At 41.3% G+C, this 12,711-nt stretch overlaps 1 protein-coding gene across 10 annotated transcripts in view; it reads left to right on the top strand.

The window, feature by feature from the left end:
* Positions 1 to 12,711, top strand: part of NUP93 (nucleoporin 93) — a 102,318-nt gene that overhangs the window by 43,713 nt on the left and 45,894 nt on the right. Inside the window, exon 1 of one of the 10 annotated variants that reach the window (XM_005608273.4) lies at positions 5,733 to 6,158. The exons of 4 other annotated variants lie outside the window; for them this stretch is intronic. The gene's annotated coding sequence lies outside the window, so the exon portion shown is untranslated. Of the gene's footprint in view, positions 1 to 5,732; positions 6,159 to 7,234; positions 7,789 to 12,711 lie in introns of those variants that run through there. 5 more of the 10 variants (XM_023637026.2, XM_070261834.1, XM_070261833.1 and 2 more) reach the window with 5 other exon arrangements.

Raw genomic sequence — 12,711 nt, forward strand, 5'->3', positions numbered from 1 at the left:
CTGTAAGCAAGAAACTCAGGTCCCAACCCAGGACCTGGACCCGGTCACTGTGTGACTTCGGCCAGAATCTGAGTTTCTTTGTGCCTGTTTTCTTGATCTGTGGCACAAGGAAAGTGAATTGCCCCTGGAATTTTATGGCTATGACTCTGCTGAGTCTTCATGTACTTTATTATTTCATTTGTTTTTTATTGAGGTAGAACTTCTTCATATAATCTACAAGTTCTTGCCAAAATCATTTGTTCCCTCGTTCTAAACACTAAAGCTTGATGGATGCTGTGAGCGTGTTTGTGTTTGTGTATGTATGTGTGTGAGAGAGAGACAGAGAGTTCTCCTCATTCTGAGTTTCTAAACTTAGGACTGCACTGAATTGCTCTGGAGGAATACCTGAGGAGATGCTTCCTCCTCCCATTTTAGCCTGTTCCCATTAGTAACTGCATTTACTAGGGAACTGCTTCTTGAAGACATGTTTAAACTGGAAATCTTACATATGAAATTATTTTCACCCACATGCATTAAGTTTCTGGCTCACTTCTAAATCCTGCTGCCACCCTCTTTGATTTATAGGCATACCAGAGGCAGAACCCCGTGCTGCTGCAGTTGAACTCATCAGCTTCTAAATGCAGAGAGAACTTTCTCTTCTCTGTTATTTCTTGATCCCTGGACAGACAGGTTTGCATATGAGCAACAAAGAATGAAACAATTTGTTTTACTGCTAAAGACAGACATGTTTAAATCATCTGATTTTTATTGACTGCCTAAATCTAGCATTTCTCACTTATAACAATACTCAAGGTGAAATGTTATTGATAAAATTAGCAGATTGCATTTTCATTCTCAGCTGATTTGTCAGGACAGATGAGTTGTGAATGCCACACCAATGACTTTGGGCCAAGACCATCTCATTTTCCCTGAACCTCCTTGGCTCTCGGTGCAACTGAGGAAGCCGACTTTGGGAATTGAATATTGTTGGTAATGATGCTTAGTCACAAAGGAGAGTTTGGTGCCTCTGCACATTGGCCAGGAACCACCTCAGCATCTGTCTTACTTCCTGAGGCTGCAGTTTTCTCAGGGAGCTGAAGAGATTTGAAAGAACAAACAACAAGCAAAAGTAATATTTAGCTCCCCTTTAAGTAGTTGCCCGCATCTACCTGGGTGGGGCCTCGTAAACAGTAATAAAAATCAATGAAGTAGTCTTGTTGAGTGCCCATTAGGACAGCACTGTGGTAAGCACTGATGATAATTAGAATAAACATAAATTCTGGATACTGCTCTCGGGAAGCTCATTGTCTTCTACCTGGAGAGCCAAGACTAACATTCCTATAATAGGATCAAACTGCCCAAGCCAGTGTAAAGTGACAGGCAGAACTGAATGGGAACGACGTGAGATTCTAAATGCCGTGGGAGTTCAGGGCAGAGGAAGGAGGTAATGAAGAGTGAATTCTGGGGTAGTTGGGGAAGACCCCCTGGAACAGATGGGATCTCAGTGGACCTTGGAAGATTAAATGGGTTTAGCTCGCAGGAAGTGAAAGAGATGATATGACAGTAACAACCTGACCAAAGTCAGGGAGGTGATTTCAGAAGTTATGTGCTAAGAGGGAAAATCTGTCAGGGAAGTGGAGATCACATGTAGGAGTGCCTGCCAAGCAGTGGGATGTCGGCACTGTGTGCTGCTGAACGTTTGGAGCAGGTAAATGTCAAGAAGAAGGGAGGGAGGGTGTGGAAGCACCTGTGGAAATTGGCTTGGCCAGAGGAAGGATACCTGCTGAGTGTTGTTCAGAGACAGTTGTAACATATCCGGCCAGGACCAGGTTGGTGGCTGAGAAAACGCAGAGGAAAAGATGGATGAGAGATGTTTGAAATAAAACATCTGCCACTCTTGGTGCCTGATGGGCTTAAGAAGGATGATCAAAAATAACTCGAGGTTTGGAGCAAGGAGAAGGATTGGTGCTATTGGTTGAGGCTGAGAGATTAGGAAGATTAACTGGATTGAGAGTTAGAGTTTGTTTCAATTTTTGATGTTCTGGTAAGACATCACTGTGAAAATGCCCCTGAAACATTTAGAGATAGGATAAGAAACACTGCTCAGAAAATAGCTCCAGACAGAATTTTCCAGAGCCAGTGGTCTAGAGCTAAGACTTGCGGCAGTAAAAATGAATGTCCGGGAAATGTACAGCATGGGGCAAGGGAACAGGGTCTCAGCAAAGAGAGAGGAGCCAGGAGGAGGTTGGTGATGGCCAGCTGGGAAGGGGAGCTGGGTCCAGCTTTGCTTCAGAAGGCTAGGGGTTAGGGGACAGTAATTGCCCAACCTCCCATTCTTAACTCTGAAAGGCACTTCCCACCAACGGTATTACTTACCTTCCCAGCAGCCCAGTGCACCTGGCAGAAGGCAGGACAGAGCTCACCAAGAATCTGTAAACGTTTGATTTCTGGGTAAAGCCCTGCATACGCTCCGTGTACTTTATTTATGGTTGTTCACTTCAACATGATAATTTCACCTGGTGATTATCATCATTCTTCCTGAACCTGAACCACAGAATTTCAATGGCTTCCTTTTTCTGTTCTGTAATCCTATTTATTAATGGTAACAGGAGAAAAAAAAAAGAGTATCAGTGCCACACCTTCAAAAAAGTCTCCTCATCCTTGGTGTGTTTCAGGTGTGGGCTTAAGGAATTTGGAACTATCCCCCCTTCCCTTTTTTTTTTTCCCCTCCTACTCAGAAATCTTTCAATCCAATTAACTACATGAGGGAAAAGGTCAGAGTCTTGGAATCTGGGTATCTTAACTTGGAGGAAGTGTCTGTACTTTTTTAGGTAAAAAAAATCTTCCTTTTTTTCTTGGTCCTCTACTTGTACTTTGCTGAGAAGTTGTTTAATAGGCCAGTGAAAGAGTCTGTAGAGAGATGGAAATAGAAATAACAAACTTGAAACTTCTCTATTAAAGATTCTCATTACAGTGGATTCTAAGGAAATATCTAAAGACATGCTTTGTTGGAATTTTGTATGGAATACTGTTTGAAAATTCAAGCCCTCATCTGAAATTTGGAGGTCTTTCAATACAGAGACCTTAATACTTGGGTCATTGTGGTAGTAAGATGCATCTGTCCTTACTTTTGGGTGTCTAGATTTTTTATAGAGAGTGTGTATCTCATGTACAAGGTGGCTGTTGTAGTTCAGAATGGTGCAGTGCACAGAGAATTTTGAAAAGACGGTGTCAATTCCCTTTGGTAGAAAGGATCAGACGTCGTCCCTGCATTTATATACGCGAGCCTGTTTTCATTTCTTATATTAATAAATGCAGGGTCCACTAGTTGTCTACCCTTTTCTCTTTGTTTTAGTTTTTGGTGCTTACAGCTGTATAAAGCCAAAACACAAAATTAAACAATGGACTACCAAATAGACATTTAGGAATGGATCACTTTATGTTCAGCTACTGATAAAACAAGTGGAGAAATACATCGTTTGTAAGGTGTCTTCTTCCCAGTGGTTCTAAGACCTTGGCATACGTATAGGCACCTGGGGTCTGAAGGCAGGTTAGTTACACTTCTCAGTACCCTCTACTCCGACATCCTTTGCAGCTGTTATATTCTGCAACTCATCTGGTTTCCTTGGGATACTCACAGATTAGGGGAAGATGGAGTCTGGGCTGTTTTACGGTTTATTCTAGCGTAAAGATATATCCTTGTAATTTATTTGTTGGCTGTACCGACGAAGAAAAATGTCTTAATAGTGACCTGATGAGTGGGGTTTTTTTAAGTAATTAAAGGGGGCTTTCTCACTTCCCTGTAGTGAACTTCAGATGTCTCCCTCAGGAGCAGGTTTTAACCATCAGTGAAATGGTTTGACTCTAACTACATTTGGGTCTTCGAGTTCTTTTTTTCTTGCCCCTTCCATCCCCAGGCAGAGACTCCTATTGCTGTACATCCACTGTGCTTCAACACAGTATTTATTTGATCAGAAACAAAAGAGTTTGCTTCTTGCACTGGTTCAGAGAGAGGTCCCCCAGGATTGTCTTTTGTTCAGTAATTGGAGCATAAGCTGAGCCTGGTTAATTTCAAAGCTATCCCAACACACGTTCCCTCCCTCCCTCCTTCTTGTGCAGTTTCTTAGCTGCCAGTGGTACCTTGTATTGGGTCTGGAACAAAAAAAAGCTTGAATTGTTGAATGTTAGCTACAACTACTGTGACATCTGGTATGGCACCAAATAGCACTGTTGGTACAGTTAATTTTGTTAGGATAAGAAATAAAACTAGAAAGCTCTTCAGCGTTACAGAGCTTGTTAACACATGCACCTCCAAATTATGCATTTGGTGCTATCACAATGAATAAAACAAAGGAAATCATGGGTTGATTTTTATCTTAGTAACATAAATTCTTTCGTTGTTATTCACTGTTTCGACACCAATGTGTTCCTATGCTCATTCTTGTTCGTTTATTTTTTTTTTAATAAGGCAGAAACGTCTGAAACATCCTCAACTCTGAGCATTTAATTGGCAAAAGTTCTGATGTTAGAAATAAGTTAATTTTTATAAAGCAATGATATCTATAACTTGGTTCTGCTTCTTTAAATACCAAGATGGTGATTGTAGATGAATAAGAACCTTGAGTAGCCAAATTGTAGATGCTAAGCATCCAAGTTAATATTTGTATAAAAATATATTGTGAAATTGGCAAATATTATGTGTCCTTCAGGTTCTGCAGCGTAGGTGTTGGTTTTGCAACCAACAGATTGCAATCATAGGGTTTGTGGGTTTCATTTCTGAAGATGGAAGGGTCTTTCTCTTGATTTTTCTTCTGCAATCTGCACCGTAATGATGGTCGACTACCTGACTGGCCTGACTTTTATCATCTGGTGCCTGGTTCTAATGCCGTTTCATCTTTGCTTTTTCACAAGCTTTCCTGTAATTGTACGGTTGTTTGCTGCATTGAATTTCTTTTAGTGACAATGAAAATCGCATGTTAGTATTTTAATGTAGTCTTTAATTTTCAGGTTATACATTAAAACATGGAGGGGAAAAAAGCCCTTTCTGAGGAGCACTTTTAAAAACCATTACAGTAGGACGGGAATATTCATTACTTACACACCCTATATTTTTTTCCCTAAATGTTATACAAAGAAGTGACAGTTGAGCTGAGCATATGTTAATAAAAGGTCTGCATTTTCCTGTGTCACTGACAGTTTCATTGGCTGTATATTCCTGAAATGCAAATAACCTCAGTTCTGTTCAAAGCTGTAATTAATCTGAATAGTTATTTAAACAGTATCAAAATCTTTTAACTACTGAGAGGCCAAACATTTAAGATGGTGAATTTACTGTTTTGTTTGAAGGACAGTGCAGTTGAAGAGGGCACAGTGACCTGAGACTGAGATGCTGTGTATGTTGGAGCTACACGTTCTGTAGGCTAAAATGGCAGAATCTGTTTGCTGCTGTAGAAAATCTTTTAACTACCATTTATTTTAGCATCATGGCATGTGCAAATTCCTGCTGCTCAGTTAAGGGACCAGCTTCACAACTGGTGTTACAATCTGTGGCCACAGCACTGCATCACAATGCAGCAAATGCATTTTCCACATTAACCAAACATGACAGCTGAAGCGATTATTAACCATGCAAGATGTCGGAAGTCATCAAAAATTCACATCAGAGTAATTGCGGTGGCTTGGGTTGGGGAAAAAAAAAGTATCATAGCTTCCCTTGCCTACATGTTGTCTCTCCCCCTTTTAAATCTTAACTTGGTACAGTCCGTTAACAATAAAATACCCTTCTGTAACCTATAAACTGTCACTCCCATCAGTTTGTGCTTTCAAACTGATGGCTGACTTCTCTGAATTTGTGGAGAGCAGCAGGAGTGATGATGCTGTGCCCCGGGGGCTGCAGTGCATCCTTTTTAAGGAGACCCTGCAATCTTATTGTCTAATTGGACTCTTTAGTGCTTCAGTCATATCAACATTTGCAGGGTGTTCTCTTTTCTTTTTTCTTCTTTCTCTCTCTCTCCTCTCTCCCTCCCTCTTCCTCCCTCGACTCTCAACTCTGGCTGTTTGGAGTGGGAAAAACTTGAGCACTTGTTCCAACAAAGCTCATCCCACATAGAAGGTCTGGAAGAGCTGCAGTGACCAACAGCATCGAGCGGTCTGTAACTCTGTACATTTGGGAGCTGCAGGTAGGGTTACTAATGTTCTGTAAAGACATTAAGATAGATGCGTACTGGTAAATAGAGTGACAGCGTATTGTTGCAGTACCTCTGAAAGACAAGGTCTTGGTTAGTTTAAAATTTTGAGATAAATTCAAAATCATTTAACTCATTTGATAGAAAAAGTACTTGATTCTCCTGAGAATTGTTCAGATTTGTGCCTTGTCATCCTGATATTTCTCTTTAAAAAAATCTGTTGGGTGGGGCAGAGAGGTATTTGCTTAAAGATTTAGATTGTTTGTTATTTAGGATTTTTGCAGACTTCATCTTTAAGTAGTAAGTAGTGTAAACTTTCTTTAGGATTTTTAAGAAAGATGCATGTAAACTGCAGAATTCTTATAGGAGGTAAAATATTAAAATAGAATTTCTTTTCTTTGCTAAAACAAGATCTTTCTTTGGGATTATAGGGGTGTGTGTGTGTGTGTATGTGTATAGGATGCCTTACTAAGGAATTCAGTCATTTATATTTTGTTGTAGGAAAAAGTACTGTTAGAGGTATTTGGAATTATCTCACAGGAAATGCTTTAGCATAAGGCTTTAAATGAGAGTAATTAAATAGAGGCACCAAAGATGTGGATTCTTAAGTATTATCAAATGTTGGTAATTTAAATTAGGATAGTTGTGTTTCCTTTCTTAAATTCATCCTCAAAAGAGTGTGACGAGTCCTTTAAGTATATTTCAAATTTTTGCTGTAGAGAATGTGATTTGTGTAAGGGAAATGAAAACTTCCTCAGTCATGTAAGCATTATCTGGAGGGTAGTAAAATTATAAATGTTGTCTACAACACTTTTAATACTTTGATTAATATCAGAGATAAAATGCTTTTAATTCAGCATTAAAAAGCAGCTTGCTTGTTGTCTTCCTTAAAAACAACAAAAAAGACAATGATGTATAGCTTTTTATCCCAGGGAATGTATTTGTATCATGGGACCTGTAGGGTCTGGACTTCTTTTCAAAGCATGGTCTTGGAAATTGCTCACCTAGTTGAGACATTTAGCTCCCTCAGAGGTGTGGGACTTTCTGTACTCTTAACAATAGGAAGACTTGAGGAGCTGTCAAGTGGGGAATGGAGGAGAGCTGCTCAGGGAGCGGAGAGGAACTGTGAGAATTTCGCTCGTCTCGGCATTGGAGGTCTGGATTTACCCACGACTAAGATTTCTTTAAAACTCTGACCCAGTGCAGCATTGCAAAGAATTGATTTCTGAGATGAGACAATGAGCTGTGGTTTGCCTTTTGTGAAGATGGAGGAAACGTCTAACATTGACCCTGTATGGGAGATGACTCAATTATCCATGCCTTGGTACTGTTGCAAATTATTTTCCTTTGTCTGAAGTGGGTGGATGCCAGCGCCTTCATCAGAGCTCCTTAATTTAATGTATGGAAAATGTCTCAGCCACCATTTTTAACATTTAGCTGTATCATGGTTGAGGTGAGCTGGGTTCTGAAGGCAGCTGCAGGGCCATTTCATTTACATTAGGTTCTATGGCACAAGAGCTTTGTTACTGTAAAACTCAGAAAATGAATTTGCACACTGCATAGAAGAGTTCTCTAGGAGAGTGGAGAACATTCCCACAAAGAAAATGGAACCCTTTTGTCTACAGTAAGTATTTCTCAGACTCACATAGCGGTGAGAGGTTGAAAATTTGTCTTTGATTGAATAAGCAAAATAGACTTTAAAATGAATGCCACAAATATGAAAGGTGTAACACAGGTTCTTTGATGCCTTTTTTAATGTATGTGTTAGAAACCAGTTGTGATATATATACTTGAAATGTAGGTTTTATGAATGATTTTAACACATACTTGTAATTAATTATTCATTGGTAATTTAAGTTAATGAGAGGCATGAATTTATCACTAGTCACACAAAATGACACTTGAGAGAAAAAAGGAATCTAAATATGGTCTATTTAAAAGAGTTTAGGCTTCTTTTCACTGTCTTTTGCAAACAGTTTGTTTTCCATTCTGAAGAAAATTGCTGTATTTTAGTTCTTTTTTTTTGTTTGTTTAAGAAAACCGCTTCCATGTTAATGATCTATAATAGCTGATTAAAATATGTAAGAAAAAATGTTTTAACAAAAGATTTTGTCTTAAAGGATCAATAGATTGAAGCTTTCACTCTCGTTAATGGGGATAATTTTTAGTGCTTTCTGTTTAATTAATAGTTGTGACTTCAAAGCTACTTGTGTAAAACTCTTGCTTGTGATTGTAAGCTTAGAAATCTTGATTCTTAAAATTAATTGGATTTGACTCAGCTTATTCCTTTGTTCCTTTATGCTGTTACTAAGAGGAAACAAGTGGATTTTAACTTTGATTTGTGTGTTTATCTTTTTAAAGGCACTTAGCCCTGAAGAATTTATAGTAAGTGTATTTTACAGTGAACTGTACCATGAAGAATTTGCTCAGAATGCTTTAGTAGCCGTTTCAGGAGTTGAATCTTCACAGAACTGGGTATTTGAGAGTCCTTTTAACTTGATACCAAATTTATAAAGCCAGCTGTTCCTCTAGGCCTTGCACTGGCTGTTGTTCATCCTACTCACTGACTGCTGTTTTCTCTAATTAAAAGATGTTCTTGAAACTAGGGGAGAGGGGGATTGTCACATCAGTCTTTCCATTGAAATAGGAAGGCTCAGTTATCCTAAGCCCTGTTTAGAATCCTATAAAGACTCCATAAATCTTGCATAAATCTTCTGCTTGCAGCATGAGAACCTAGATCTTAATATAAATTTTTTAATCTTGGGAGGGACATTTAAGATATTAATTGTTTAGATATATGGTAGAAGGCAAAGGGAGTCTTTTCCTTTGATTTTTATAAGGCTTGCACTTTGAAATAAGAGAGTTTTAGGGCAGCAAATTAGAACTCCATTTTAACTGCATCTTTGCGTGCATAAAATGTTTGGTTGGATGGCATGAAAGGGGTCACAAAGCCTTCCTTTGGAATTTTTAAGGTGAAACTTAGTTGAAGATTCTGGTCTTTTCTTCCTCCGGCTTTGTGTGAGCTGGGTAGTAGTGCTCTGGGAGATGGCAGAGACCCGGGAGCTGCCCATTTGCTTTGCCTCCACCATGTCTACTCAAGTTTGGCCACCGGGAAGAGGCTTCCTTTCTGGTACTTGTAGGAGACTCCCAAATCTCTTCAATCTGGGAGCTCTGCAGTTTTCTCATAAAATTTTAGTGCGACTGTAGGAAGAGAGTGAAAGGCTGATTCTTTTTGCTACAAAAAATGTCTTCCTATCAAACCTTTGACTGCTCTGGCAGTGCCATGATGTAGATAAGCAGGCACGTCGGCCAGCCCGCTCGGAAGCATCCCGTGGCACTAAGATGGCAGTGAGGAAGGAGGAAAATGGCGTCCCCAGGAGCACGATGAGACAAGGTGGGCCACACGAGTTCTTTCCTTCAGTCAGGTCTGAAGACACCTCTGGGAGCACTGCCTTGCCAATTTACAGTTACTTTTTTAGAAGATGGAAATTTTGAAATTTTCCTGAAGTAAAGTCTTTATTAGCATTCATATCTAGATAGCTTCCGATTGTTGCTTTTAAGAAATTGTTGGCAAATATGGATAAAATAAAATTTCAAATAGATATTTTATCTCAACACTTCTGAAATTCCTTGCTTTGTGTTTTCTTCGTCTTTTTTTTTTTTAATATAGGACCTTACTCCTTCCAATATAGGATGGATTTTCAGAAAACAGGACAATATGCTTCCCGTTTTATGGCCAGATAAGACTAGCATTCCTGCGAAAATATGTTATTTGTCTTTGATTCTGATTTTCATTCTAGCATTTTGTGGGCTTTGGTTACTTTGTATATAAAATATATGTCCGCTGCCTTCAAAAACAAAGTTTATTGTATTTCTTTTGTGGTTCAAGGTCTGGATTATTTTGGAAGTCGACTATAGCCATAGTGGTAGCGACAGTGCTATTTTCTTACCTGTTTGCATGTCTCACGGAGTTGGAATTTCTGGAGGTAGCCTTGGAGTTTGTGTCGTGCAGTCAGCTCATCCCACCGTTAGGTAAAGCAAGGTTTACTGTAGCTAAACAACTTTCTCAAGGTCATACATCTAGAAAACAGGTGATTTTGCCCTAAACCCAGGCCACCTGCCTCCTAGTGTGTGCTGTGCTGCGCCTCTGTCTGCATTTGACACCATCTCTTTTCGGGCTTGCTGGAGACGGACAGGTCTAATGGATCGAGCCTTCAGCAAAGTCTGTCTTTGCTTTAGCAGCCTAACTCGGAGAGATGTGCACTTTCAGTCTTGTCAGAAGTGACTTACTGAGCTGTGCGCGGAGGCTTCCTGGGCCTGTATTTTAGAGGACAGGCATTATAAATTTATCATTTGTAAACAAACATTTAAAAATCCTGCAGGCTGAGCTCTTAGGGCCATTGCGTTGACTCGGCATGAAGGGTGAAGTGCTCATCTCCTGGGATGGGCGAGGACGCCATGTTCGTCTGCTCTGAGCTGGGACGGAGCCAGGCGCTCTGACGTGCCCTCCCAGCAGAGCGCTCCCCTAACTCCAGCTGAGGGCCCACCGTGCACGGTCGCCCTTCCTCCTGCTACAGACGGGCTAGTAAAAGGCTCTCGCTCCCTGTCAGTTTGGGGCAGTTTGTATTTGAAAAATGATCTGGCCCTCTCTCCTGCTGTTGCTTGTATTTGCCACTCCATCTCAGCAACGTTCCGTGTTTTCTGTACCCGTGGTGACAGTGGGGAGCGCTGCGTCCTGCAGTATTTCCTCAGCTCTGACAGGGTAAACTCAGAATGTTTCCAAACTTAATTAAGGTTTTAGAAATTCTGAGGACTGTTGGCAGGGGAGTGCCATAACAAATTCCATTTAAGACAACGTGAAGTTATAAAAGAGAAGGTCTCTTATTTGTTTTAGTGGTCCCCAAATGAATTTTTGAAAAAGAATTTCTGAAGGAGAAGAAACTGCAGCAGAACCAGAGCTCCTTTTCTGTGACAGCCATGATGATCAGTGCTCCAGTCCCATCAGCATAAGCTGTGCTGCATAGCGGGAGGAGCCGTGATTTTCGACTGCAGTGTAAATGACTGACACCGTGTACCAGCAGGGAATTAATATGACACGTGGTTCCCAAACATTGTCTGGACTAACAGCGCTCCTTGTGCTTGCTAAGTAGGACTTGAGACTTAATCCTAAGCACTGTAGACAAGCCTGGCAAACACTGCTCAGCTCCTACCTGACTGGCCCAGAGACACACCCTCTGCTGTCTGTCCTTACAGCCCCCAGATCTTGCTTTTGTTTCCAAAGGGAAAAGACACTAGAGCCAGGGGATCTGTGTTTTTATAATACAGGGTTGTTTGAATGAGTTCTTTCAGGGGGCTTGGGAGGCAGTGGGAGGGGCTGTGGCCGTGATAAAGGCCATTATTGATGCGTTCCCATTTTATGCTGCAGTGCAGTTTTACTATCCACAGTTCTTTGACTCATCCATCTCCAAGATGGAAATCAGTTCGCCAAAGGCATATTAAAATATTTTTATTGTCCCTTAATGTATCCTCCTTATCTTTCCATCACCTTAAAGTGACTGTGGGATTAATATTTTTTAGATCTATTCATACCTTTGGGTGAGGAGAGGGTTCTTCTGCTGCCTTTTGAAGCCAGACATACTCCGGCACACTGTTATGTTCCGCTTGCAAAGCTAGATTGAAAAGTTTTCTCTTTGGAATGCTCCTGTTCTTGTGCCCCCATAGGGATGCAAGTATGCTAGGTTTGGGGGGTGGGGGGGGTGATAAAAGTGCTCGGTTACTGTCCTTGCTTTCTCCCACAGGGCCACCTCAGCAGTCCGAGAGCAGTTGGCTGGCTGCCCTCCCTCCCTCTCTTGGCCTCTAGTGTTCCTGCCCCTCCCTGGCCCCCCTTACAGAAGTGGAGAGAGGATGGCCAGCCGAGGCCCAGCCACTGCAGCAGGGTACATCCTGCTGCATCACGGCCCCTCTCACTAGGGTGCGGGCTCTGCCTTGCTTTTCTGGAAGTGGTGAGGTATCAGCACTGAGCAAGTCACAGCCTTTCCCCAGACCTCCTGGGACCAGCAGGGGAACGTTGCTTCCACAACCCTGAAAGGTTATTGCAGGGCTTTGCTGGATTTCAGAAGAGGGGGTAGTTCTGCTGAAAAGCATTTTTTTCCCACTAGTGCCTAAATAGCCATCATTTATTATTTCGCTCATTTATATTACACCCTTACTGCTTGTTCCCCCTCTACATGGAGTCTTTCAGAACGGAGTTGGCCAGGTTGCTTTCCTTTCTTGGATGGCCAGGGATAGGCAACAGATAATAGGAATGCCCTGGGCCCCGTAAAGGGGGCAGAACTGGCTTTGCAGCAGTAGCACAGCGATTTAAATGCCTCTTACAGGGATGCAGCCTATAACCTTGGCCTTACTTTCCAAGTGCAGCAACCCAATGTGCTAAGCAGCTCCAGCTTGATGTCTTGTGTAGCAATAGGAAGAGGCATCTAGTAGTTACGTGCTCACAGTGTGTTGACAAGGGAGGTGTGCTTCACACCCCTGCGCCCCAGGAATGGCA

The sequence above is a fragment of the Equus caballus genome, chromosome 3 (assembly GCF_041296265.1).
Source record: "Equus caballus isolate H_3958 breed thoroughbred chromosome 3, TB-T2T, whole genome shotgun sequence".
Taxonomy (NCBI): Eukaryota; Metazoa; Chordata; class Mammalia; order Perissodactyla; family Equidae; genus Equus; species Equus caballus.